The sequence below is a fragment of the Narcine bancroftii genome, chromosome 2, assembly GCF_036971445.1.
Source record: "Narcine bancroftii isolate sNarBan1 chromosome 2, sNarBan1.hap1, whole genome shotgun sequence".
NCBI classification, from domain to species: domain Eukaryota; kingdom Metazoa; phylum Chordata; class Chondrichthyes; order Torpediniformes; family Narcinidae; genus Narcine; species Narcine bancroftii.
The window spans coordinates 147713421-147740000 of record NC_091470.1 but is presented as its reverse complement, the minus strand read 5'-3'; the positions used below and the strand labels follow the sequence as shown (position 1 = coordinate 147740000).

Sequence of the window (26580 nt, the reverse complement as noted above, 5' to 3'; positions counted from 1 at the left end):
TGGAGATAAAGTGATTGGGAGGTACAACCACAATCTCTCAGCTCAGCAAGACCTGTATCCACTTCGACTCCTTAATCCTGTTCCCATATCCTCTCATCATGACATGAGAACAATTTATGTCACTCTTGTGATCTAATAGAATCGAGATAGGAGAAGCAAGACTGGAAATAATTCAACAAAATGTTGGCAAGGCTTGCAAATAGTTCCACCGCAACGACCCATATGTGTGCATGGTTGAATCTGCTTTGAGTTTATTGAAGTGAAGACTGTAGCAATGTATAATGAGTTGTATTTTGGCCCTCACACAATTGCAAGCATATTTCTGGCAGCATGGCTACTGGCCCATTGTTGAACATTGCCTAAGAGGAACAACAATTGTCAGGAAGTCAGCTGTACACCAGACAGGACACTGTGCTGCCCAGCCGCACAGCTGTACACCAGACAGGACACTGTGCTGCCCAGCCGCATTTGCCCCTGCTCCGGGTCACACACAAGATTCAAGCGAGTGTGACCAATTTGCTCATCTTTCACAGTTGGCTGTTCACAGGATCGGAACACACAGTGCACAATGCACGAAACACCCCAAGAAACACTAAAAAAAACACTGATGCTGGAATCTTGAGCCAACAATGAGAAGCTGCAGCAACTCAGTAGGTCAGGCTGGGCCATTTCTCAAGACTAAAATAGGAAGGGATGGTTTTATGCACACAAAGGGGGAAGAGAATGAGAAGGGATCAACAGGTGATAGGATATTGGATAGAAGGGAGAGGTGTAGACAAAGAGTGGGGCGGGGGGTAAATGAGAAGTTAGAGAAAAGTAAGATCAGAGATAAAGAGGAGATGGAACTAGTGGAATCAAATGGAGGTGGGGGTTTCTTAAAATTAGAAAAATCAGAGTTGATACCATTGGTTTTAAGGCTGTCCAGGAAGAATACGATATATTGTTTCTCAAATTTACATTTGACCTCACCTGGCAATAGTTAAGTCAAAAACATAAATAACTGTGTAGGAGTGCTACAAGGAACTGAAACGGTTATCAGTGGAAGTTCAAGCTCAGACCCACAGGACGTATTTGCCTGAACGACAAACTGGCCATTTCTGCCCATAGATGCTGCCCAGAGATTAATCAGGTAAATAGGGTTATAATACAGGGCAGCAGGCCCTTCAGCTATTGAAGCCAGGCCAACCACTGAGAACCCAATTACGCCAATGGAAAATATGCTGCAGAGCAGACCACGTCTATGGAAAGAAGAAGAGAATTAACATTTCAGACTGAGGACTCTTCATAAGAACTGGAAGCATATTTGTTATGCTGCAGTGACGGTGGAGAAGGGAAGGGCTATCTCTGATTGGGTGAAACTGCAGTGACCATAGGGATAAATTCTAAACAAGGTGATGTGATCAATGTGGGAATGGGATCAGTCAGCGAGTGAGGATGAACAGAATGGCAAATGTAGGAATTGGGAAATCTTTTAAAAAGTTTACATTTATATATACAGCACGATAACAGGCCCTTTTGGCCCATGAGCCTGTGCTGGTCAATTACACCCAACTAACCTACAACCCCAGTACATTTTGAAGGGTGGGAGGAAACCGGAACCCCCCCCACCGGGAAAGCTGACGCAGGCATGGAGAGAATGTACAAACTCCTTACTGACAGCATGGGATTCAAACCACTTCCAAATGCACAATAGGAGATGTTTACAGCTGCCCAATTAACCTCCTAACCCACAGATGTTGGGATGTGGAGTGAATGTGAACCACCTGGAGGAAACCCACGTGGTCCCAGGGTGAATGTGCAAGCTCCACACAGACAGCACAGAAGCCAGGATTGAATCTCCCTCTCTCTCTCGCCACCTCTCCCTCACATGCTCATCAATCCACCAATATCACTTTGATTCTCCTATCACTTTCCGACACCAGGGATAAATAACAGTGGCCAACCTGGCTCTCTGAGGCTAGAGCCCTACCTGATGTCTTACTGTGCTATAATGGTTTAAGACCTTCGAAAATACAATAGAAAGAATGGAAAAGGCAAAATATGGTGCATGGGATCGATTCTACATTGGTGTGAGACTATGCTTGTGTCCTTGGACTCGTGGGCTTGGTATGTGGTGGTCACCACAAGGACAATCACAGAACTGCACCAGGCACACTCCTGCAGTCATCCCAGATATGCACCATTAATGGGTTAATCCCTCCTTGGTTAATTAGCAGGTATGTCATAGCAACTGCTTGAATGTTTGCTGGTTAATAACATGAACTGTAATTTCGATCTTCAAATGGAACTAAAGCAGAACAAAGTGCACCAATACCTATCAGTGATGTAATATAAATGAGAGTCTAGGAACAGAAACCATTAGTCTAATGAGTCAATAATGTCGACCAAACAGGCCCCCTACAATGGGTATCTGACATCTGTTAAACATGGGGTCTCATAACATCATTTTCTGCCATTTGTAGACTGAATCACATTATGACTCTCTTTCATTAATTTCAGTTGAATGCGGAGTAACTGCAACACAAAATGACAATGCTAAATAATACAGGAGGCTCTCATTTATCCATAATGGATTCATTATACCTTTACAGTTTATGCTTGTATAATTTACAGTTACTGTAGCTTATTAGTGGCACAAAGTTACATGACACCAATATTTTGATTTAATTCTGGTCCATTATGATGAAAATGATTGTTTTTTTAACTGCTAGGAGACAGAGCACAATCCTCCCTGTGTTTAGACCTGTATTATTTCCAGGTTTGCGGAGCGTGTGGCAGTGCTGGGGGAAAATCCACGGACACTCAATGACTGAGGGGACTCGCTTTTGCTTCTCTTTCTTTGACTGTAAGAGGCACTTTGGGCAATATCTGGCAATGGTAAACCTGTCTGCCTTACAGCTGTCTAAAGCAAATTCTGTGCAATATTTCACTTTTTTTTTTAAAAACAATGACAACAAAGGAATCTTGAATCTTGAGGGTTACTCTGAGCACAGTTTCATCTGCAGTTAATTTCACACCCAGTAATGTCATGTAAATAACAATAGAAAATGTTGGAAGCTCTCAGCAGGTCAGGCAGCTTCTGAGAAAAGGGAAGCTGTTCATGTTTCAGGTTGAATGCAAATGGAATAACTCTTTCCACAGATGCTGTCCGGCTTGTTGAATGTTTTTAGTGTTTGTTTTTCTTATTTCAGAATTCCAGCATCTACCAATTGTTTTGCAGATGTTCACGCAAGACAATGCTGACAAATAACAACATAAACTTCATGGGGTATATTGGAGAGAAGATTCTGGATTGGAGCAGAATTCGATGTCAACTTATCAAAGGTAGAACAAAGCTTAAAACAGGAAATAATATTATGGGGTGACATAGTTAGCGTAGCAGTCAGTGCCACACCTTTACAGCACCAGCAATTAGGACCAGGTTTCGAATCCTCCACTGTCTGTAAGGAGTTTGTACTAATGTCAGCAGATTCAAATATGCTGGACCATGGGGGTTGTTGGATCAGAGAATATCGAACAAGAGGTACATCCTGAACTTGCATATATCTACAGAGATGTTTAATTGCTTTCTGATGTAACCTCTTGAGGCATGCAGTTCCAACAAAATTGTTACATTTAAACAGAAGCACAGCAATGGTTTATGAAAACAGTTCACCAGCATCTTTTCAGGATGACTTGATGAAAGGTTCCGGCCCAAAATGTTGATCATTACTTTTCTCCCTCTGATGGCACTTGACCTGCTGGCTTCCTCCTGCAGATGTTTTTTTTGGTCCAGTTTCCACCATCTGTGGTCTGGCTCCTGATGCCCTCAAACTGAAAAAAAAAATCATTTAAATTTTTTTCCGTAAGGCAAAGGGGAAGAATTGACTGACTATTTGAATCGTGGCTGATTTATTTTTCTCTCAACTGTATTCTTCTGTCTTCTCCCCATAACATTTGACACCTCTACTAATCAAGAACCTACCAAGCTCTCCTTTAAGTATACCCAATAACTTGGCCTTGACAGACATCTGTGGCAATGAATTCCCCCAGATTCGTCACTTTCTGGCTGAAGAAATTTCTCCTCTAAAGGAGTGTCCATTTATTCTGGTCCTATAATCTCCCACTACAGAGTACATCTTCTCCACGTCCATGCCCTCAGAATGTCCCAAAAAAAACTTTCTTCCAAAGAAGAACTTATTGAAGTGTAATCACAATTACAATTCTGAGCAAGCACACACAAACCCTGTAGTTATCTGTTTTAGAAGTTTTAAGCAAGAAATAAATATGGCCAAGATCCCAAAGACAAATACTGACTTCTTCTTCAAAATAGGACCTTGGGAACTTTTGCTTTGCACCTTCGTCAGAGCAAAGACTTCAATGCCTTTGATATGCCTGAGCAGTTCCCTTCCGTCCCACATCAGTGAAATCATGGTGTTTCAGCTAAAGGCTATGAACAAAAGTAAGCTGATGTTACCTGAACTGTGAAATTGTGGACTGGCACTGAGGATCACGATTAAGTATTTAAATGGATGGATGCCTTCACAAATGACATCTGTTTGGCTGTTCATTAAACTTCACTGATCTGCAAATTGTCATTTTGCATTGAAGAGAATGACAGGAACCAAGATATTGTTATTCATCCTCAAACAATCAAAGCACTGTTGCACACCACTCTTGGAGGAAACCATGGAGGCTGCGGGCTGCTGGCAAATGCGGTAAAGGGTTTTACACCAGATGGCGGACTGCTGGAGACTGGCTCAAGACTGGCTGAAGGGGTACCAGGTATTGGAACTGAGATGCAGGAGGGTGCCGATGTTGTTGAAGGTTACCTGATCATGTCCGAGGCTTGGATCTGGAGCTCGGGCTGCTGATGGTTTGCTGGACTCTGTGTGGCTGTGGAAAAGCTGGAGGAAAATCCATGGACACTCGGTGACTCTGAGGGGGGGCTCTCCTTTGCTTCTTTTTTTTCTGACCATAAGAGGCACTTCAGACAATTTCTGCCAATGGCGAATCTGTCTGCCTGACAGGAAACTAAAGCGAATTTTGTGCAATATTGTAGTTTTTATTACATGACAATAACTTGAATTTTGGTAACATTCTTTGCCACATGGCCCCTTTTGTAATGTCTACGTGGCATCATAGGGGTAACATACCCTGATTACACTGGACAATGAAAATTTTGCTTCCTGAACACTTACTTTGCACTTCTGATCATGAAAATCATCTTGAAACTTTTCTATCATGGACCATTTTTTAGATATAACTTATTTTTGTGATTTTTCTCTCATATTTTAAGTCTACTTCAAGCATACAAAACCGTGAAGTGCAATGTGTCATTTAAAAAATATTTTCTGCATTCGCACTTGGTCTTGGAGCAGTCAGTGACGAACATGGTGAAAGTTTTCACCGGGGCATTGCGACCATGGAAAAGCAATGTCAGGGCCACCGGAATCCACCAATGCTAGCCAACTATTGTTGGACACTGACACAAGAGTATCAAGTGTAGTGTGATAATAAAAACCAGTGGCAAAACATTTTAGGTCAGTTGAACTAATATAATGTGTCAGCCTCATTAAACAGGCTAAATTCAATAAAAGTTAATTTAGTGTTTCTCCAACTTCCTACATGATGCAGCAAATCTGAAATGATCTTTGTGTTCAGCTTGAAATTTGCTCTCATAATCCCTAATTTTTTTTTTTCAGGAACCAAACCTTTTGCAAAAATTGTTCTCCAGTGTTATCTGACCAAACAGGCGCCAAGTTACTGAAAGCAAGTTCACTAAGTTTACAGGTTGTGGATAGATAGAAGGTCGTACAACATGAAAATTATTTCTTTGATCCATTGAGAATGCCCACTGACATCATCCTATCCTAATTCTATGTTAGCCTTCCCATGTTCTCCTCAATTCTTGCCGACTAATGACACTTACAGACTAATGACAACTTTCAATGGCCTGTTAACCAACCAACCCACACATCTTGGTATGTCGGAGGAAACCAGAACAACTAGAGGAAACCCAACTGGTCTTCAGGTGAACATGAAAATCCCACATTGACAGCACTGAGGGCTAGGAGAGCACATTTGGAATGGATTGCATGATATATAAGGAGAATGAGAATGTCTTTTATGCTCATTTCAATAGAGAAAACAATCAATCCTGAGAAAGTGTCTAGCCCAGACAATGTATCTGGCCGTGTTTTTAAAACCTGTGTGAAACAACTGGCTGGGGGGAGGGGATATTTTCAACCTCTCACTGCAGTGCTCAGAGGTCCACATTGCTTCAAAAGGGCACCCATCATCCCAAGGTGCATGGTGACCTGTGTCAATGACTATTGCCAGTGGCATTGACATCTACCATGATTTAACCATGAGGTTGTCTATGAAGTGAATCACCTAACTCAGAAACGACCTGGACCCACTTTAGTTCACTTATAGTCACAACAGGCAGATGTTACCTTGTTGGTGCTTCACTCAACTAGATAACCTAGATCACATTTTTCTTTCCAATAACTACCAAACCTCCACTGGATGCACTAATCATGAACTGTCTGCATAATTGCAAGTCACTTTTTTTACACCAGGATTACTGTGCCTATTTATTATCAACCTTCTGCATTTATTGTCTCTTTTAATTTAGTTAAATTAGTGTATAGTTTTTCTTTATGAGTACATGGTCGGCTGCAGCAAGTAACGATTTCAGGCACATGTACATTGTACTATGTGTATGACAATAAACTCATTATCATTATCTCTCCTTCTCACTTTAGTCTTGATAAAGAGCCCCAACTCAAATGTTGACTGACGAATTCCACTTAGAGATGCTCTCTGACCTATTGAGTCCCTCCAGCTTCTCATTGTTTAAAATTCCAGTATCTGCAGTTTACAGTTATCTATAAGTAGAAATTCTGCCTGGCTTGTAGGAAAAAGAATCTTAGGGTTATACGTGATGTCATGTATGTACTCTGACAATAAGTTTGAACCTTGAACTTTTGTGTCCCTCCAAGGTGCTTATCTATCTCAAGTACAGTTGAAAGCAAGTTTCCCGAAGAGAGCAAATCTGGAAAGTGAAAACCTTCCTATTCACGATACATACCTTGCTGTTCCAGGTACGAGAGCAGAGTGGGTGGAAATCAAGAGAATGTTGCCAAGATTTTTTTTGTGCTGCCATTAAGTGGTAATTCTGCCTTACCCACAAGAAAAAGAATCTCAGGGTTGTTAATGATGTCATGTATGTACTCTGACAATAAATATGAATCTGGAGATCTACATCAAATTATCCATCAATCCATCATTTAGGGATTCATCTAGATCCACATTTTCAAGGAATTTTGAATTATGAATACACTGGACAACAAAGATTTTACTTCTTGAACAATTTTGATTGTATTTTATGGATTTTGGGCTGCTGATCACGAAAATCACCCATCACGTACCATTTTAACAATATAATCTATTTTTGTGATTTCCTGTCATTAATTGTAAATCAAGCTTAGAAAACCCTTAAGTGCAACATGTCATTGAAAATTCATTTTCTGCCTTCACACTTGGACTCCTTCCCAGCTGATCTTGGTGCAGTCAGTGACGAACATGATGAAAGGTTTCATCAGGACATTGCAACCATGGAAAAGCGGTATCAGGACAACTGAAATCCATCAATGCCGGCTGATTATTGTTGGACACTAACACGAGAAGCATCAGATCTGTGGCAAAATATTTTGAGGTCAGTTGAACTAATGCAATATGGCAGCATCATTATGCAATTAAACCTGCTAAATTCAATGAAATTTCATTTAATGTTTCTCCAACTTCCTATGTGATACAGTTAATCTGAAATTATCTTTGTGTTCAACTTGAAGTTGACTATCATAATCCCCATTTTATTTTCAGGAAGCAAACCTTTTTTGGGGGGAAAAAATTGTCCAGTTTTATCTGAGTGTATTCCTGAAAGAAGTCATCCAGAATCAATCAGAGAAGTTTTGCACAATGTGGCCTAATTTCTAAAGATCAAAACACCAAAATCTCTTTCATCCAGTTCACCATAACTATGGATATCTTTAGATGAACAGGCATGGAAATGGTCTTAATATCACTTGAATAAAAATTTTAAGTCCTATTTAATCCAGAGCGGTTCTCTTCTGGCAATGGATTGAGTGTTCAGTGTCATCTCACCCACTCCTAAAGTTCTGAAACCTGACAGAGAAAGAAATTCAATGAAATTTCATTTAATGTTTCTCCAACTTCCTATGTGATACAGTTAATCTGAAATTATCTTATTTATTCTGGGGATCTCATGGATTGAGCAGCTTTCTATAATCACCAAAAATTAACATTCTGTTTGCTGTAAAATATTGGAGCCTTTTCATTGGTCTGTCCCAAGCTTCACTGTGAGTTAATTATGCCCCATAGTAAATTTTGGCCTCAAAAAGAAAAAGGCTGCAGATGCTGGAATTATGAAATCAAATCGGGAAATCCTGTATTTTTTTCTTTTTAAAAAAAAATGCTGCCTGACATGAACTATCTGGCATTTTGTTTTAGGTTTTGGCTTTTCTGCTTTAAATACACTGATAAGCACATTTGTATGAGACACATTCTGATTGCCAAAGTATGAGCTGACAATTGTAAGTCTTTCTGCTATAGAAAGACTGACGATATGGCAGGACTCCAGTGAGCTTCACTTCTAACCTTGGGATCTACAGCAGTCTGGCAAATTATAGTGCAGGAGTAACAAAGCATGTTGCAGTACTTCACTCTTCCGCTTAAGGTGCAGCTCAGAAGCGAGTACATTTGTCTTCACCAAGAAAGTTGTGGGTTTATGTCCTACTACATCTGGCATTAAAGGAAGCCATTTGGTCCAACAAGTCTGCCAACTCAGAATAATCCTTTAATTCGCATTCTCAGTTCTTTCCCTGGATGTTTCTCTCTCTCCTTCCCTTTCTCTCCCTCTTACTCTCTCTTTCTCTCTCTCTCTCTCTCTCTCTCCCACACACACTCTTCTCTCTTTCTCTCTCTCCCATACACTCTCCCCTCTCTCTTTCTCACACATTCTTTCTCCCTCTCTCTATACCTCATACACCCTCATCAATCCACCAATATCACTTTGATTCTTCTACCGTTCACCTGCACCAGGGATAATTAATAATGGTTAATTAATCTACCAACCTGCACACAGTCACAGGGAGAACATGCAAACCCCACACATACTGAGGAGGAGGTCCATTTTGATCCAGGGTCACTGGAGCAGTGAGGAACCTGCTCCACCTGTTGAGACTTTGTGCCCTCAATTGAGTGCAAACTTTTGGGCTCAGAATTGGAGCTAAACAAAAAAGTGCAGAGGCTGGGGTTTAGTACAGAATACAAAAGAGCTGGTGAAACTCAGCAGGTCATGCAGTATCCATGGAAAGCAAAAGGCAGTCAACATTCCAGGCCTGAGACCTTTATCACGAGTGTCAGAAATCAGCTAGTTGGGGGATGGGGAGAAGCACTGATTAATAGGCTATATGTGGATGTGGGTGGAAGGAGAATGGAGCTGAGCAGTGATGAGGAGAGGGGGCAGAGGGCTGAGAAAGATAGGCGAAAGCAAAGGAAGGAGCTGAGGTCTCTCTGGAGACTTATGGATGAGATGTACAACTGACACCACAGCTGCCTTTCCAAATGGGCGCAATTCCAAATTCCTGACACAATTCCGAAAAATAGAAGGAGACTTCCCAGCTACCTCGTTCAAAATTACGTAAAATAACAGATAACCGATAATTACATTAGTTGCTGCATTTCCTTTATTGCAACCATTGAGTATACAGCACTTTGCAACATCTTGTAGTTACAAAAGCAATATGCAAGTGGATGTCTCTTTCTACTTGGCCTCCTGAAGGGTGGTGAAATCCCAGACTCAGCACACTTCCTGAGAACCCAACCTATAATTGAGGATCGAAAGGAATAAATGGCAATCATTTAGTGTGGAATATCACAGCAAGTTATTGGTGACAGCAAAGAATTCTCCAGTGTAAACTGGTGTCTTGTCCAAACAAGTTTTTTTGCTGTACCATTAGTGCACTATGGATGATGTAATAAATTAACACTTCAACCTGCATGTCACTGTACATCCTTGAGTTGGGTTTGGCATGGAATCTGCCATCAGGACAAATTCAATTCTGAGTTGTGTAAAAGACTAATTAAAATCTCCCTCCGTTGGCCTGTTCAGTGTAAGTGTTGAGTATGTTTGACATTGAGTCAGACTCCTGACTCAGCACATGTTTAAATGTCAACTCTGTAAAATAATATATAGATCATACTTAAACGAGGTGGACTGCAGCCACGTTCTGTGAATGTAAATTATCCGGCAAATGAAACCTTGATAAAGAAGTGGAAAAACTGAAGGGGAAGCATAGCCAGCAGTAAAATAGGGCAGGAAAGAGTTTTGATTCTAAATTTAATCAATATTTTGGTTATTTTCTCTTTATCCCCAAATAATATTCTCTGTTTTCCAAACTGTTTGTGGAAATAATGTTTGCATGTGTACTTGTTCCTTTTGCTGATGCCGTGTTTGCAGATACCCACGCGCGCACACACACACACACACACACACACACACTCATTTGAACGTTAAGGCAGCCAATTTTCAACCTTTAATTCAGTGAGGAATTCTATATGACCTGCATTTTTTCTATTTGCGACTCCACTTTCCTTCTATTTGAAGAAACTGCAATAAAGATCAGGATAACACATGCCTTTGAGGGGATCTGCTTTGATGGTAAAGGCCACTGGTTTGGGAGGTTTCTGGATTCTCTGGTGAATGGGAATATAATTAAGTGATCAGAACAGGAGTGTAATACAGGAAAAGCCCATGAAATATTCCTTGGCTGTTGGGGTTGTTGCAACAACAAGGGAGAGTTTGTTGGTAATTCCAGAAAAGTCATTTTAAACCCTGGTGAATCCACATTTTGAATTTTCAGTGGCTGGGGGATTGAGAGGAAGATTGTGCGTTCTATCATTGAGCAAATGCGGAAAGGAAAGACCATCCTCAGTCAGTTTTCTCTTGAAAAGAGGGGCCCTGGGCAGAAACAATAATGCAACTCTTCCCACCTGCAAAGGCTGTGAATCTAATGAAGCTTTTCTTTTGTGCAAGTTGACAACAAAATAGTCCCATTTACAAACCGACGACAACGAACGACACGGTTTCAGTAAAGCTTGAGCGTATCTTTTTTTTTTAACTAAAAGCCCAGTGAAATCTATTTACTTCTTGGGCACCTGAATCCCCTGCAAAGCAAGTGCTCTGACGATGGGTAGAGAACATCACGTGCCGAGAACCGTCTTTGATGATTTCATTACCTTTGGCAGGATTTTGTATTTATATTTGGTCTACTCGACAAAAAAGAAACATAACTTCAACTTAAATAGAGTTTTCAATCTTGGATATCTTACAGTCAGTATTGTGTATGATAGTTTACATTTAAATCAGTCCCTTGCTATATACTGCTGTATATTCTGAGAGCGCATTCTTTATAGTACAATAACAGTTCACTGATAATAAGGCATGTCAAATGTTAACAATTAGATATTAATCACGTCAGCTCTTTCATACCGGTACATCATCTATGAAAGAAATGAGGTACAAAGTCCTCCTCCACAGAGTCAAATGTGGAATCCTGTCAGTTTAAAAAAAAGAGGAATTATACTTCAGTGTGTTACAGCTTGTGCTCCTTTCTCATCCCATTACTGCTTCCCCACTCCTGCTCTGGACCTGCTGTGACTTGCATGGCAAGCGACGCTGTAGCGCTGACTGCCAAATCCCCAAAACCTTACCCTTTTTGCCCCAAGTTTTAAAAAAAAATAAGTAAAGAAAATGCAGATTCTTTTGTTGTGAGGCTCAATCTCAATTCTGCCATTTTCCTTTAGCTTGGAATAATGCAAATTCAACTCCTTTACTCAGAATCAGAATCAGAACTTGTCATGAACAAGTCACGAAATTTGTTGTTTTGCTCAAGAAACTACAAATCCATTAATTTGACAAATAATTTGCAGAAATAATTTGAATCCAATATTTAAATTTAAAAAAATTAGAAATACAGCAGGGTAACAGAACATTATGGCCCACGTCTGTGCTGCCCAATTTACACCCAATTAACCTTCACCTCTGGTACATTTTGAAGGGCGGGAGTAAACTGGAGTCCCCATGGAAAACTCATGCAGACATGGGGAAAACGTACAAACTCCTTACAGACAGCACGGGATTCAAACCCCAGTCCTGATCGCTGGTGCTGTAACAGCGTTGGGCCAACAGCTGCAGTATTCGTGCTGTCTTACTATGCCAACCATCCCATCCATTTAAATTTGAGCATCCTCTCTTTAAACTGATGAGAGGGAGACAATATGGATTTAGAAGGAGCAGATAAGAACTGTGAAACAGAAAAATCTCATGGAGATGTTACCCTGAGCTTCAGAAAGTGGAAAGAAGTTCCACATAAGAGACTGCCCCATGATTAAATCTCCTAGGACTGAGCTGGTTAGGAGACTGGTTAGAGGGCAAAGTGTGGGAGCAAACTGTATTCATCGGGTCCTATTTGTATTTGTTAGAAGTGCAAAGTCTACAGCTGCAAACATCAGCAGAAAGTGTAAAATTACAAAGAGTCATTAATGGATTAAGTGCACAAAACCACGGAAATGATTTCAGTGCAGATAAGCATTTGGCAGCTGTTTTTGGCTAACTTAAGAGATTTAAGTATTTTTAAATGATGATACAGCGGGAGCACAGGAGATTCAAAATTATTTAGATGACCATGCAAAATGTAAAGGTGAGATATGGAAAGCATCAGAAGACAATGAGCTATTATATCTCAAGGTGTTGAATATGCAAGGAAGGAATGCTTACTTACAGCTATGTAGTGCACTGGTTTGACTATAATAAGAGAAGTCAAGTTTATCATCATCTGACGAAACAGCGCTCTCTGGTCCTCAGTGCAAAAACATGCAGACACTCAACCAGCAAAAACACACATACAGATATAATACATATGCAGGACAAATATTCATATATATAAATAAATATTGTTTTGTGAATATGAGAGTCTCAATGGTTAGTGTGAGCAGTTCCTTTGGTCGTTCAGCATTCTCACTGCCCATGTGAAGAAGCTGTTCCTTAGCCTGGTGGCACTGACTCTGATACTCCTGTATTTCTTACCCAATGGGAGCAGCTGAAAGATGCTGTGTGTGGGGTGAAAGGGGTCCTCAATGATTTTGCACACCCTCTTCAGACAACGATCCTGGTAGATAAAATCGATGGAGGGGAGAGAGACTCCAGTGATCCTCTCTGCCACTTTTATGGTCCTGAGGATTGACCTCTGATCGTTTCTCTGCAGCAGACGTATCATTCTGTGATGCAGCCGGCCAGGACGCTCTCGATAGAGCTCCTGTAGAAGGTTGACATAATGTGGCCAGTAGCTATGCCTGCTTCAGTCTTCTCAGGAAGGCTTTGGCATTTTCCTGACAAGTGAGGAGATGTGTGCCCATGATAGGTCACTAGTTAAGTGAACCTTGGCAGTAGATTCACCAGAATTTTATGACCATTAAGTTATGAGGATGGATTACATGAAGGAACATTGAGGACTAGAGGAGATTTTGCAGAGGTTATTTGGGGTGACAAAAAGAATTGATAGAATGGATAAAGAAGTTTTTGTTTTATTAGCACAGGAATCTTGGACAAAGGGACATATCCTTAAAATAGATTTTGGACTCCAAGGATATTGAGGAAACAATGAAATAGAAGTTCAACCATCTTATGAAGGAAGAGAATGGCTTATTTCAAGCAGCTGATGATAAAATGGTGGGGTAGACTTGATGGACTGAATAGCCTACTTCTGGTCCTATGTCTTATAGTCTTATGGGGATAAGATAGGAGGCACAGAATAGAGGAGGTTAGGACAAAGTAGAGGACGACAGTACAGGGCAGAGGGAAACAGGACACCGTGGAGCAGGGCAGACCTGGGGTAGAGGAAACAGGACAGAATAGAGCAGACAAGGGCAGGGCATCTCCCAATGTTGGATATTTGGGTTGAAAATATGCTTTTTCAGCATGTGAATATCTTTGACATTTGCAAGAATTCAATAAAATTCAGGCACCATATATAAAATCAGATCACTTGGAGGGTATGACGTGTATGGCAATCTACTCATTCAGTGCAGAGGCCACATGCTTGAGAATTAAACCCATGGTGCCAGATCTCTGGGGAGAAACTGATCACCTCACTCCTCCCTCTTCACTCACACGAATTAATGGGAGGCAAACTCAGGTTTTTATTGCCGGCCCCTTTAAGGTTGCAAGGTCAGAAGCTGCAGAAAGAGAAGACTATATCAGACAGGACTGCACACCCAGAATTCAATGATGTGCCTCCAAGTGTGGTCGACAACAAGGAATCCATCTGTAAATTTGTTCCCAGCAATAGGCTCAGCAGAGTAAAAAGACAATTCCTTTCTCTCCAAAACTCCACCTGTGAATGTCAAGGCTGACAGTCACAAAAAAGAAAATACAAGCTTATTGGAGAAGAAATGTGATGAGGAATGGAATCTGGAACAAAATCAGGAACAGGCAGTGTTCATAGGCCTGAATTCATCAGAATTTTACATAATATACAACAGCTTTGGAAATCTTTCTCCTCATAAATCTCACTCAGAGAAGCATTACTCCCAAGTGGGTAATTAGAACTGCAGCCCAAGGCATGTGAAGACATGAACAAAGATGGAGTATTTTATGTAGTAAAATATTTTAATTTAGAACATTAGAATGGGATTGCTATAAATCAATTTGCTAATTGTAAAGAAAACTCTGAGAACATTACATGGCTTAAAAAGGATTTGCTTTGAATCGCTGCTGTTTTTAAGAGCCTGTTGAACTCTCTGGATCTGAAAGGATGTGGGTTGAAATCGAGGCACTGACCCAAGTGGAAATTTAAAGCTATGGCTTCACGAACATCCGGTGCCAAATTGGCACCCTGCTACCCTCACAGGACTGACCTCCAGATGAATGGACGGAGTGGAGGTGAGCCTCAAGGTAACAGTAATCTGTGTAACGCCTGTGGGATCTTGACCTGTGTCCAACCTCCGCTGTGAATCATTTCCTGCAGGAGAACAGCTTCATCTGAGGGTCCTATTCAGGCCTTAGTGATAAAAATTATGTTTTCCTGAAGGTATGAGTCAGTTCACTCTTCAAACCTGGCCCACCTTTAAATGCGATGACAGGTGTAATCTAACTCTGCATTCCTTTCTACCCTTTTTCACTGTCTATCCATTTCTACCTTACTTTTACCACCCTGTCAGGAAGAGAGTTCCAATGACTCTTTGAGATAAATAATTTCACCTGTGCCCTAATTGTGTCACTCCTTATTTTTTAAATAATTACCCCTAGTCCTAGATACTCCCACCAAAGGAAATATCCTCACCAATTGCACCCCGTCAAGACCCCGGGTTTGTATCTGCCGCTGTCTGCAAGAAGTTTGGATATTCTCTGGGTACTCCATTTTCCTCCCACATTCAAAATCCACGCAGGGCTAGTAGGTTATTTGGTCACATAGGTGTGTTTGGCTGGAAGGGCCATTTACTCAGCCCTCTGTCTCTTCCACCTACCACCACCTCACTACTTCCTTTTCCTTTCCATTCTTAAAGTTCAACTTAAAGTTTGATCAAGTACAACCCAATGAACAGCGTTCTCCAGTCCTCAATGCAAAATCATGCAAGCATACATACAGACTTAACGCACATGCAAACAACCGATATAAGTGGATATTTTTGGCGATCATAAACAAAACGTGTAGCGGAATGTGTAGCGGAAGGAATTTTACCATTATACGGAACCGAAGTGACCATTGCAACTTTGTGCACCGCCATTTTTCAAAAAAAGATATCCCCACCTGTATTCACCTATCACCTGCCATTCTCTGCTTCATCACCCTCCCCCGACCCCCTCAGTTTTTCATTGAGGCATCTGCCCCTTGCTATTCCTAATGAAGGGCTTCAGCCAGTAACATTGACTATCTTTCTCCTTCCAAGGATGCTACCTGACCTACTGAGTTCCTCCAGCACCTTGTGTGCTTCAATGGGAAATTCAAAGTAATACAAGATGGGAAAGAAATCTGACATCTGTTGTAGCCCTCGTCCATTTTGCTGCCAATCTCCATTTAGTTCATTAAGAAGTCAGTAAAACAATTCTGCTCCCCTTTATCCTCTCCAGCGGACATGTGACTCCAGATCAAGGATGTGGTTGACTCTTAGCTGCATCTTCATTTCTCCGGAATCATGGGATGGACAATTATCGCCAGACAAACATCCATATGCAATGGATAAACATGGAGGTGGCATGGTTAGCCCAGTAGTTAGCGCAATGCTGTTACAGTGACTACAATCGGAACCAGCGTTCGAATCCAGTGCTGTCTGTAAGGAGTTTATACATTCTTCCCGTGTCTGCGTGTATTTCCTCCAGGTTGCACTGGTTTCCTCACACTGTTAAATTGGAAAAACTGGGAGTGTAGGTCAATTGGGTGTAATTCAGTGGCACGGACTTGTGGGCCAAAAGGGCCTGATACTGTGCTGTATGTCTAAATTTAAATTTATTAAAAAATAATTAATTCTTCATTAATGTCGAAAGGGACGCAGGTTGGAGTTTCAACACTGATGGGGTGGTAACTTTATCTCCAATTACTTTTCAAATTTACTCCTAACTTTACCTTCCAAAATATGTTCACTTTAAAAGATGTCGTCAAAGCTGAATTTATAGAGGATGATTTTGGAGAGTTCATCAGGCATTCTGGGCTGCGATTGACTGAGGTTCTGAAAAGAAGGAACATTTCCTGAGAAATTAAAGAAGAACTAAGTGGTGCAACCAGGGAGCAATACTATTTCAGCATGAGAAAATTAATAAAAATTTTATATCAAGGCTGTTAATAGAATGAGAATATTGATGTTAGAAGGAAATTGGTTTTCTAATAAAGTGAATGTCATCGATTATCTTTACCTTTGTTGGGGTAAGGAAATTGTGTCAAAACAGAATAATCAGCCTCCAACAAATATTTTCCCGGCATTTACTAAAGCTCGTAAAATAAGAAAACCAAGAAAGATCTTCCATTAAAACCATAGACACATATGTGATAAGTAGGGGATCACCTGTTTGTGCTGTGTTGAGTCATATTTATTGCCTCCAGTGACTTTTACAACTTACAAATTAAAGAAGAAAAAGATTTATATTTCTATAGCACCTCTTACAAGCTCAGCCTGCTCCGAAGTGCATTAGAGCAAATTAAATATTGTTGGAGTGTCATTATGTTTGCTTTCCTTACTTCAAAAGCAATAAGATTTCATCACTGCTGTGCAACATCTTTTCTGAATATACATGCAATAAAATATGTTTATGCCTTTCCAGTCTGTAAAAACTTTCTCCCTGCTTCAAGGTTTTAGCTAACTTTATGAATATTTATAACTTGATAAATGCTGTGGCCATTTTTAACAGAATCTCCTTTGGCAGTGAGTAACTATAGGGATTGACCACCAGGTGGTGACATGGCAATTTTCCTCACAATTTCTCCAAATGTATTAAACAAAACATGGCCTTTTTTAAAAATTAACTGAAATGTTTAGTGTTTGAAATAAGGTTTTAGACACAAAGTTGGAATGACATGACTAAAGTTTGTTCCTCAAATATTTTGTCTGTGGTACACATGAAAAAAGCTCCATCTCTCAGGAGGGCCTCAGTTGTGGGCAGTCAGCTCAGGCAACGTTACCACTATTGCAGGTGGACAGGCATTGAGAGCAGTCAATTTAGTGGGGCCTGATCCAGGACAATCCAGCCCATTCCATTTATTTCAAAAGTTCATTCACTGGATGTGCTCATGTTTATTGCACATCCTCGAAGTTTTACATCCTGAGCCACTTCCTTGAACTATCTCATTTGTTGGACTGGGGAAAATTCTTTTATGTAGAAAACTCCAGCTCTTAAAGCCATGGAGTTGTGCAGCATGGAAACAGGCCCTTTGGCCCAACTCAAGTTTTCTACCTGTTTATCCCATATCCCCGTAAACCTTTCCTATTCTTCTCCCTGTATAAATATCTTTTGAACATGAAAATTTCACCCAATCTACTCTACCCCTTCTGGCAGCTCTCTGGCCCACTGACAATAAAGGAGTTGAAATCTATTTCCAAGTAGGGTTAAAACATAACTTGGAAGGAAACCAGCAAATGATGGGGGTTCTTGGCTCTAATGAAAGCTCATCGACCTGAAGCATTAAGTCAGTTCTTTTCTCTCCTGTGACTGCCTGATCCGATGATCTGTTCTTATTCTCCTTCACCTCTTACCCTTGTTCTTCTGTTGTGGTTGGGAAATTGGAGCATGTCAAGCTGTTTCAGGGCATCTTGCGGCATCAGACATCGTTGGACTCTTCATGATTATCATATGTCCTACAGCTTAGAGTCACACAGAAACAGGCCATTTGGCCCACCAAGTTCATGCTAAGCATCAATAATTTCATTTACTCTCATCCCCACTTCATTTAGATCAGCCTTTCTCAATGGGAGCTCTATGGTGCCTCAACACATTTAAGGGGACCAGGGACTCAAATCATAAAATATTTTAATTTTTTTTAATGTAGTCGGTAGGAGAGAAGTATGGAAGAAACCAACTAAATGACTGCATAAAAGAAAAGGGGGCCCTTAACTTTGAGCAGAGTCCTAAGAGGGCCTTAGCCAAATTTAAAAAAAGGTTGAGAACCACTGCTCTAGATCAGTGGTTTTCAAACTTTTTCTTCCCACTCACATACCATTTTAAGCAATCCCTTACTAATCAGAGAGCATCTATGGCATAGGGATTACTTAAAGTGGTATGTGAGTGGAAGGAAGAAGGTTGGGAACCACTGCTCTAGATAATACAACTCATCTCCATGCTGGAGGCAGACCTGCAGCATCTGCGAGAAGAAAAACTAGCCCACGTTTAGGGCCAGCAACCCTTCCTCAGGACTGGAAGGAGAGGAACGCGGATGGTGCTCGGGGGAGGAGTAAAGTGTTAGGTGAAAGATTACCTGGAGAGTGGATAAGATTGTCCAGGTGAAAAGGAGTGTGAGTACTTGCCAAGGTGAGAAAGGGTAATTGAGAAACAACAAGAGAGCAATTTACCTGTTCAACGACAAAATCCAACATCTGCAGTTTTATTTGTTTTTCAGTTGACTGCATTTAACTTGTTTTTAAGGGATCACTATTAAAAACAGCAAAACTGAGCAATAAATCAGGCTCTGGTGTGGCAAAACCTTTATTAATCACAGACGTTTGAGATCATAATTGTTGTTAGATTATAGTTAGTTAAAAATATACAGTACATATAGTACATGTATGCTCTGTTGATAGCTGTCACTTCTGAGCTCAACAATGAAAGAATCCAAAGGGAAATGAAATGATGCTTAATTGCATGTTAAGCTTTTCAATCAAACCACTCTTGCTGGCTGAGATTGGCACAGCATTGTTCAATTTGGCACTTAATTGCACAGACCAAGTTCAGTTCCATGCTGGATGCGAGTTAACTAATTCTGCAATTTTTTTCTCCACGCAACCCCTCTCAAGACTGGAAGAAGCATTCAATTTATTTGTCTGTTGATTCCTGTTACTTCGGTTGCAGGTAGTTAAATGATTAGGGAATTTGAACCTAGAAAATAGTTTATTTCAGTTGAAGCCCTTGTAGCAAAATAGCACATTTATTTTCATAAGATGTGTTCAAGCTGAGTTTCCAGATGTTTAAAAAAAAGTAAAGTGGGGAGTCTGGGTGCAGACTGGGAGATCGCTTTGGTGAGCACCTCAGCTCTGCCTGCTGCAATAGTGTGGATCTTCCAGTGGCTCTCTCCATCCCATTCCCTTGCTGACATGTCTGTCTATGGTTTTATGCACTTCCAGACTGAGACCACCTGCAAATTGAAGGAACACCTCACCTTCCGACTGGGCACCCCCTAACTGGATGGATTGACCTCTGGGTTTCGTTAAACACCCCCTCCCCACTTCATACTTCATCGCCTTCCCCCAGCTCTGCCTCTCTCCCTTTTCCTTGTCTCCTTTCACACAGACAAAATAAATTCTCACCTCTCCTCTTATCATATCCAATTAACACCTTTTGTTGGTCTGGACTCCTCCCCCAGCCAGCACTGTCTCTATTCTGAGAATTCCTGTTTTTTGGTTATTCTTTGCTTTTTCCTTGAAGAAGGGCTCAAACCTGAAATATCAGGCAATATATTTTTATCTCCTATGGATGCTGCGAGACCGGTTAAGTTCCACTAGAATTTCAGTGTGGTTTTATTCCAGATGTAAAGGGACAGCTGTCAGCCTAGTTGAATCCTTTCTGCAATTTAAAATGGAATGTTTTCTTCTGAGAGCTGATTCAATGAAGAATTCTGGGGTATTTACTCAGGTTCAATTATTGTTCCCTGTGAGATTGGAATCATTTATACTTCAGTTGATTCGAGTCAACCAGCTTTCTGTGAAACAAGATCTCTTCCAGTATATATTGAACAAAGTAAAGTAATCTTCCTTCATTTTCCAAATGGACAGCATGGTTAGCGTAACGCTGTTATAGCACCAGCGACCTGGGTTAAAATCGGACACTGTCTGTAAAGAGTTTGTGTGTTATCATGGTGTCTGCATGGGTTTCCTCCAGGTGCTCCGATTTCCTCCCAGCTTCCAAAAACGTATGGAGTTTGTAGGTTAATTAGTGTATTTAGGTGGCATGGGCTCATGGGCCAGAAGAGCCTGTTACCGTGTTGTTTCTCCAAAGTTAAAACTGTAAAAAAAATATTAAATTCAGTTTGATAAACAAAGAAAAGTTGGGTATTAACATTAAGTAAAAATTCAGCGTGGCATTTAAGCTGTGTGAATAAGCAATATCTTGGAAATATTGCACTCATAAATGGGAGCATTATCAGTAACAAATTGGCCTTTCTAAATCCCAGACCTCATGGCAATTACTGAGGTGATGTGAAAAATTATAATCAAATGTTTATTAAGCATCTTAATCTAAGAGTGTATTAAATGTTTAATTTTGTTTAAATTCTTCACCTGGACAACATATGGTTGGATGATTGTACAGGAGTTGAAAACCAGGAATATTGATCTGAGAATATGACTGAATCTCACTGCCAGCTGGGGGAAGGGGGATCAGATTTAAATTTGTTATTTAAAAAAAGATAGAATTTAAAAATGTATTGCTTATTGGAAAGCAAAATACGGACTGCTGGTGGAATTTGGGCACCATTCATGAAGGAAAATGGACAGCAGAGGACTCAACTCGATCCCTGCTTAGGACTGAGGTTTCATGTTGTAGTGTTGGTGGTCAGGCTGCTGACCTGTTTAGGGTAGTGTGCCTGGCTCCTCTTTCCCTTGGCTCACTCAGTTCAGACCCAAAGAAACAGGCTTTTCGGCCCTTCTAGTCTGGTCACCCCCAGCCATGGAGAAGATGTAGAAGAGATTTACTAGGATGCTGCCTGAATTAGAAAATAAATCTTTTGAGGCAAGGTTAGCAGAGCTGAGACTTTTCTCTTTGGAGTGAAGACCTCTATTGTGGTCAACAAGATTATGAGAGGCGTAAATAAGGTGGACAGCCTATGCCCTTTTCCCAGGGCAAGAATAGCAAACACCAGGGGATATCTCCACAAAGTGAAGGGAGAAAAGTTTAGAGGAAACATAAGGGGGAATTGTTTTATGCAGTGGGTTGTGGGTGCCTGGAATGCCTTGCCAGGGGTGGTGGTGGAGTCTGAAACATTAGGGGCTTTTAAGAGATTCTTAGACAAGCACATGGATGAAAGCAAAATAGAAGGTTGTGAGGTAGGAAGGGTTAGTATTTTTTTTTGATATGAATATGTACGTTGGCACAACATCACGGGCCAAAGGGCCTGTACTGTGTTGTAACGTTCTATGTTCTAGTGAGTCTGTTCCGAACTATTATTTTGCCGAGTCACACTAACCTGCATCTGAACCATAATACACAGGACCTAGACAGCCCATCGGGTATGCTCCACCATTTAATTATGAGCTGATCTATTTTTTGACTCAACCCCACTGCCTGGCCATCTCAACATAATCTTTGATGCCCTGGCTAATCAAGAACTTGTCACTCTCTGAGAATCTAGCAATCTCTAATATATCCATAACCCTCTATATCCCTTGCATCCATGTACAGTACCTGACCAAATTTTTCTTAAATTCCAAAATTGAACTTGCATTCACCACTTCATCTGGCAGCTTGTTCCACACTCTCACCACTCTCTGTGGTTCCCACTAATATTCCCTTTAAACCTTTTCACTTTCACCCTTACCCCATGTCCTCTAGCTTTTATCTCTCCTAACCTCAGTGGAAAAAAAAACCTGCTTGCATTTTACTCTATCCACACCCATCATAATTTTGTATACCTCTATCAAATCTCCCCTCATTCTTCTACGCTCCAGGAAATAAAGTCCTAAACTGTTTAACCTTTCCATGTAATTCAGCTCTTCAAATCCAGAATCACTTCTTCGTCCCACATGTCATGAATGACTTTTAATAAGATCTTCAGTTGGCTGCAGGATGTGTTAGCACAGAGATATTTTCTTTTGTCTCCTCTATAGGAAAAAGAATTATTTCTATGATTCTACATTCTTCTAGTGGCTGCTTTCAAAGTTCCTTTTTATCTGGGTGTGACAGAAAGGGACAGAGTATACACATGTTTAAAATAGTGCCCCAACAAATAGAACTGGAGTAGGAAAATTGCAATATTAAAATCTCTGAATCTACATATATTCTTGACCATATAGACCAATATTACTCAACCTGTGGACCACTGGTGAACCATAAGTTTGTCTGATGTAATAAACAACTAGCACATATAACCAGATTTTAAATTTGATGACAGTAAAAGATAAAAAATCTCAAGAAATTTTCCCATTGAAACAAAACAAAAATACTGAGGATGGTTGGTGAAGGGGTCTGAGTTCACTATCCCTCCCCCATCTTTGGACAATCTTTAAACTCCCTGACATTTGAACTGAAATACAGAATACAAATCAAGAAATAGTAGGGAATTTTACAAAAGGTGCTGCAATAGTTGTGAGTGAATTTAATCTTCATGTAGATTAGACAAATCAATTTGGCTAGTGTAGCCTTGAGAATGTTAATTGCATTTCTATGGGACAGTTTATTAGAACAATATGATGTTGAACCCAAAAGGGAATAGATTATTTTCGATCTGATCATGTATAATGAGATAGGATTAATTAATGATCTTGCAGTAAAGGATCCTCTGGGGAAGAGTGATCATAACATAATTTTTAAAATCATGTTTGGCTTGAGACTGAGAAACCTGTGTCTGAAACTAACATCTTAAATTTAAATTAAGCTTATTATATATGTTCAAATGCAGAGTTGAATAAGGTTGACATGCCAAATAACTTAAGGTAAAATGGTAGATTGGCAGTGCCAGGTGTTTAAGATATCTATTCCTCAACAACGATATCCATCTGTAGCTATGTAAGGAAGGTAAAGGTTAAGTGGGAAGAAAATATACAATGATCCCAACATTAATGGAAGGCAAGAGATTGGATGATTTTAGAAACAAGCAAAGGATGTTTAAAAACAAAATGGTAAGAAAATAGATTATGGGAGTAAGGTACCCAGATAGAAAAGAAATTAAGAGCTTCTATAAAAAGAAAAAGAGGAGCTAAGATGCACGTTAATCTCTTGGTGGATGTGTTAGAGAATTAATAACACAACATAAGGAAATGGAAGATTTTTTATTTGCTATCAGGATAGAGATATCTAAAGGATTTCAATATTTCTTTGTGAATCTGAGGGCAAAGGAGGGAAGGGTAGTGGAAGAGGATGTAGGCTCTTCAAAAAACTGGCCATGGGGACAGTGGATGTCTTGGTTGTAACCTCCAGTACTGACTGGATTCCAGATGATCTTGGCAGACTAGAAACCAAGACATCCACTGATTGCACAGCCAGTTCTTTTGTGAAAGTAAAATCATTTTGGACATCTTTATTACATAGGATGGATAAAGGGGAACTATTGCATGCCAATTATTTGGTTTATAAAAAACCATTTAGTAAATTACCTCAAAAATATAGCACACATGTTAAGAGGATAAAGTATTAATAGAGCGTTTAGTCACTGTCAGAAAGAAAAGTTAGGATAAATGATTAATTTACAGTCTAGCAAGTTGAAACTAATGAGGTACCTTGGGAACCACTGGCCTAAACTATTTATAATATGGGCTAATGAATTTGATTAGTTGATCGTGTTATTTGAGCATCTAAGTTTCCACTAGTAAGTATGTTCCTTCACCAATCTTTTCTTTGGAGTCCTCCAATTTCCTGCAACCATCCTGCCAACCTCCTTCATGGTCTGAAGGACTTGTCAGGTAATCTAGACCTGTATCTTGAGTATGGCTGACAGTACGAAGTGAATGAGGAATGGCTGGAGGAGTGGGCCATATTTTTTAAGGAGATCTCAGTTTCCACTTGCTCTTTCCTTTTCCTCCAAACCCAAGGCCGACCGCAGTTACTGAAAGGAGTTCCAACTGCCACTGCTAAGGTCAAGTTAGAAGAACATCCATTAGTATGGAGATCACCAGCAATGAGGCACTTATCCCATTACTGCCCAAGCCTGTTCATTGAATACAGCATAAATCTTTAAATGTTATAAAAGGTGAACAAGGACAAATCCTTTAGAGTGGGTTTGTCCAATGGGGCAGAGATGTTACCAGTGCCAAGGTACAGCTGGGAACCATGATAGTTGAAATTCTGTCCTCTGTAATCTCCTAAATTGATTCTATCCTGCGACCTTATTGAGCTTCCGAAAATCAGTGATAATGCTGTTTGGAACGATGTAAGTTCATATGTAAAGAGATCTTAGAATGTAGCTTTTTGAAGAATGGTGGAACAAGAACAGTGGGCATGTAATCCAGGGGGCCACCTGCTTGCAAAGGAAATTAAAAGGAAAGGTCATACAGATAAGTCATTGCTAATAAATTCCACAGGAAAATCAGAAGGAGAGTGGGTGGGGAAGGGATCAAAGAATGGATCTTTCAAACTTTTGAGGTGAAAAGAAGAGAATAGATCTTATAGAAACATAAAATTATGAAAGGCATAGGTAAGATGGAGGTTGATAAGTTGATCCTATTGGTGGGTGAGACCAGAATGAGGGGAACATGGTCTCAAGATCCAGGGTAGTAGATTTAGATAGAGATGAGGAGGAACTGCTTTCCTCAAAGGGTGGTGAATCTGTCGAATTCGTGACCCATTGAAGCAGTGGAGGCTGCCTCAGTAAATATATTTAAGACAGGTTGAACAGATTTTTACATTGTAGGGAATTAAGGTTTATGGGGAAAAGGCAGATAGGTGGAGATGAGCCTATCATCAGATCAGCTGTGATCTCATTGAATGGCGGAACAGGCTCGATGGGCCGGATGACCGACTCCTGCTCCTATTTCTTATGTTCTTAAGTTTACTCACAGAGTTTTTTTAAATTGAATTCAAAACTAAACCAACTTTTGAATTCAATGTCCCCTCCCTTCCCACCCCAAAGTTGGCAAATAATTTGAATTCAATTTTTTTTTCCAATCTGTAAATAATATATCTGGTATCTTTAAAAGTTATGGAATAAAACTAGATCAGGAAGACCCTCCAGAGCTTTTGTGTATTGCAGATTTCGAAGCTTTCATCAAATGTCTTCCTTTCGTGTACATCTTTTGTTTTTATTTGTGTCAAATTGTTCCATATATGATAAAGAAAAAGTGCCAGATTAATCGAGATTTATAATTAGCTATTTTTAACCATTGGATTATAGGAAGCATGAATGTCACAGAACATTTCTTGGCAAACAGCTGCAGTTTAAACGAATCCAACAGTACTATTTTCCTATTAGAACAGATGAATAACTCCAGCTATCTATCAACTTTCAGGAGTATTCAAAGAAAATGCAATGACTAGAAAAATTCCAGCATTCAAGAGGTTAGTGTCTTTTTCAACATTTGTCCTTAGCGCTTGAGATAATCAGGCAGAGAAAAGAAATTGGGTGTTCCGTTTTTTCAGGCTGCTTTTTAAAATTTGACATTTTGTACAATTTTTTTTCAGGATTTTTCACATCAGACTGATAGCACATATAATTATTAACTTTAAACCAAAATTATTTTTGACATGACTCATGCAGTAAATTAGAGCATTTCAGGGAGAAAGAAATTGCCCAGGGAAGGTCATTCGGGTAAAGGCCACACAACAGAGTGTAATTAATTTGAATATTACATATAATAACTAAAAATGCGACAAATCACTTGGTTTAATTCCTTAGACATTAATTTGCATAAACAGCCAGTAACGCCCTCCTTCCTGATTAGCTCCTTCGAAATGCTGTGCAGCAACTCCAAGTTGTGAGGGTCAGGAGGTGCTCTTTCACCTTTGACACTGGCACTGAAAGGGACATAAATAGGCATTTCTTCCTCTCTACTCTTTAATCAAACTCTGAGATCAATATGTAGAGGGTTTTGAAAAAAGGGTCCAGATTAATTTAAACCATGTTGTATCAATGAAATCAAGTATTTGAAATGTTCAAATACTTGCAC

The 26580-nt window shown here is 40.1% G+C and overlaps 1 long non-coding RNA gene across 3 annotated transcripts in view; it reads left to right on the top strand.

Annotated features, from left to right (window-relative positions):
- The window catches only part of LOC138754344 (uncharacterized), a 98259-nt gene extending 72293 nt beyond the window's left edge, over positions 1-25966 (top strand). For all 3 annotated transcript variants that reach the window (XR_011351679.1, XR_011351678.1, XR_011351677.1), the window contains 4 exons: positions 3221-3324; positions 6987-7088; positions 7543-7702; positions 25809-25966. This is a non-coding gene — a long non-coding RNA (uncharacterized lncRNA). The remainder of the gene's footprint in view (positions 1-3220; positions 3325-6986; positions 7089-7542; positions 7703-25808) is intronic.
- The last annotated feature ends 614 nt before the right edge of the window (positions 25967-26580 follow it).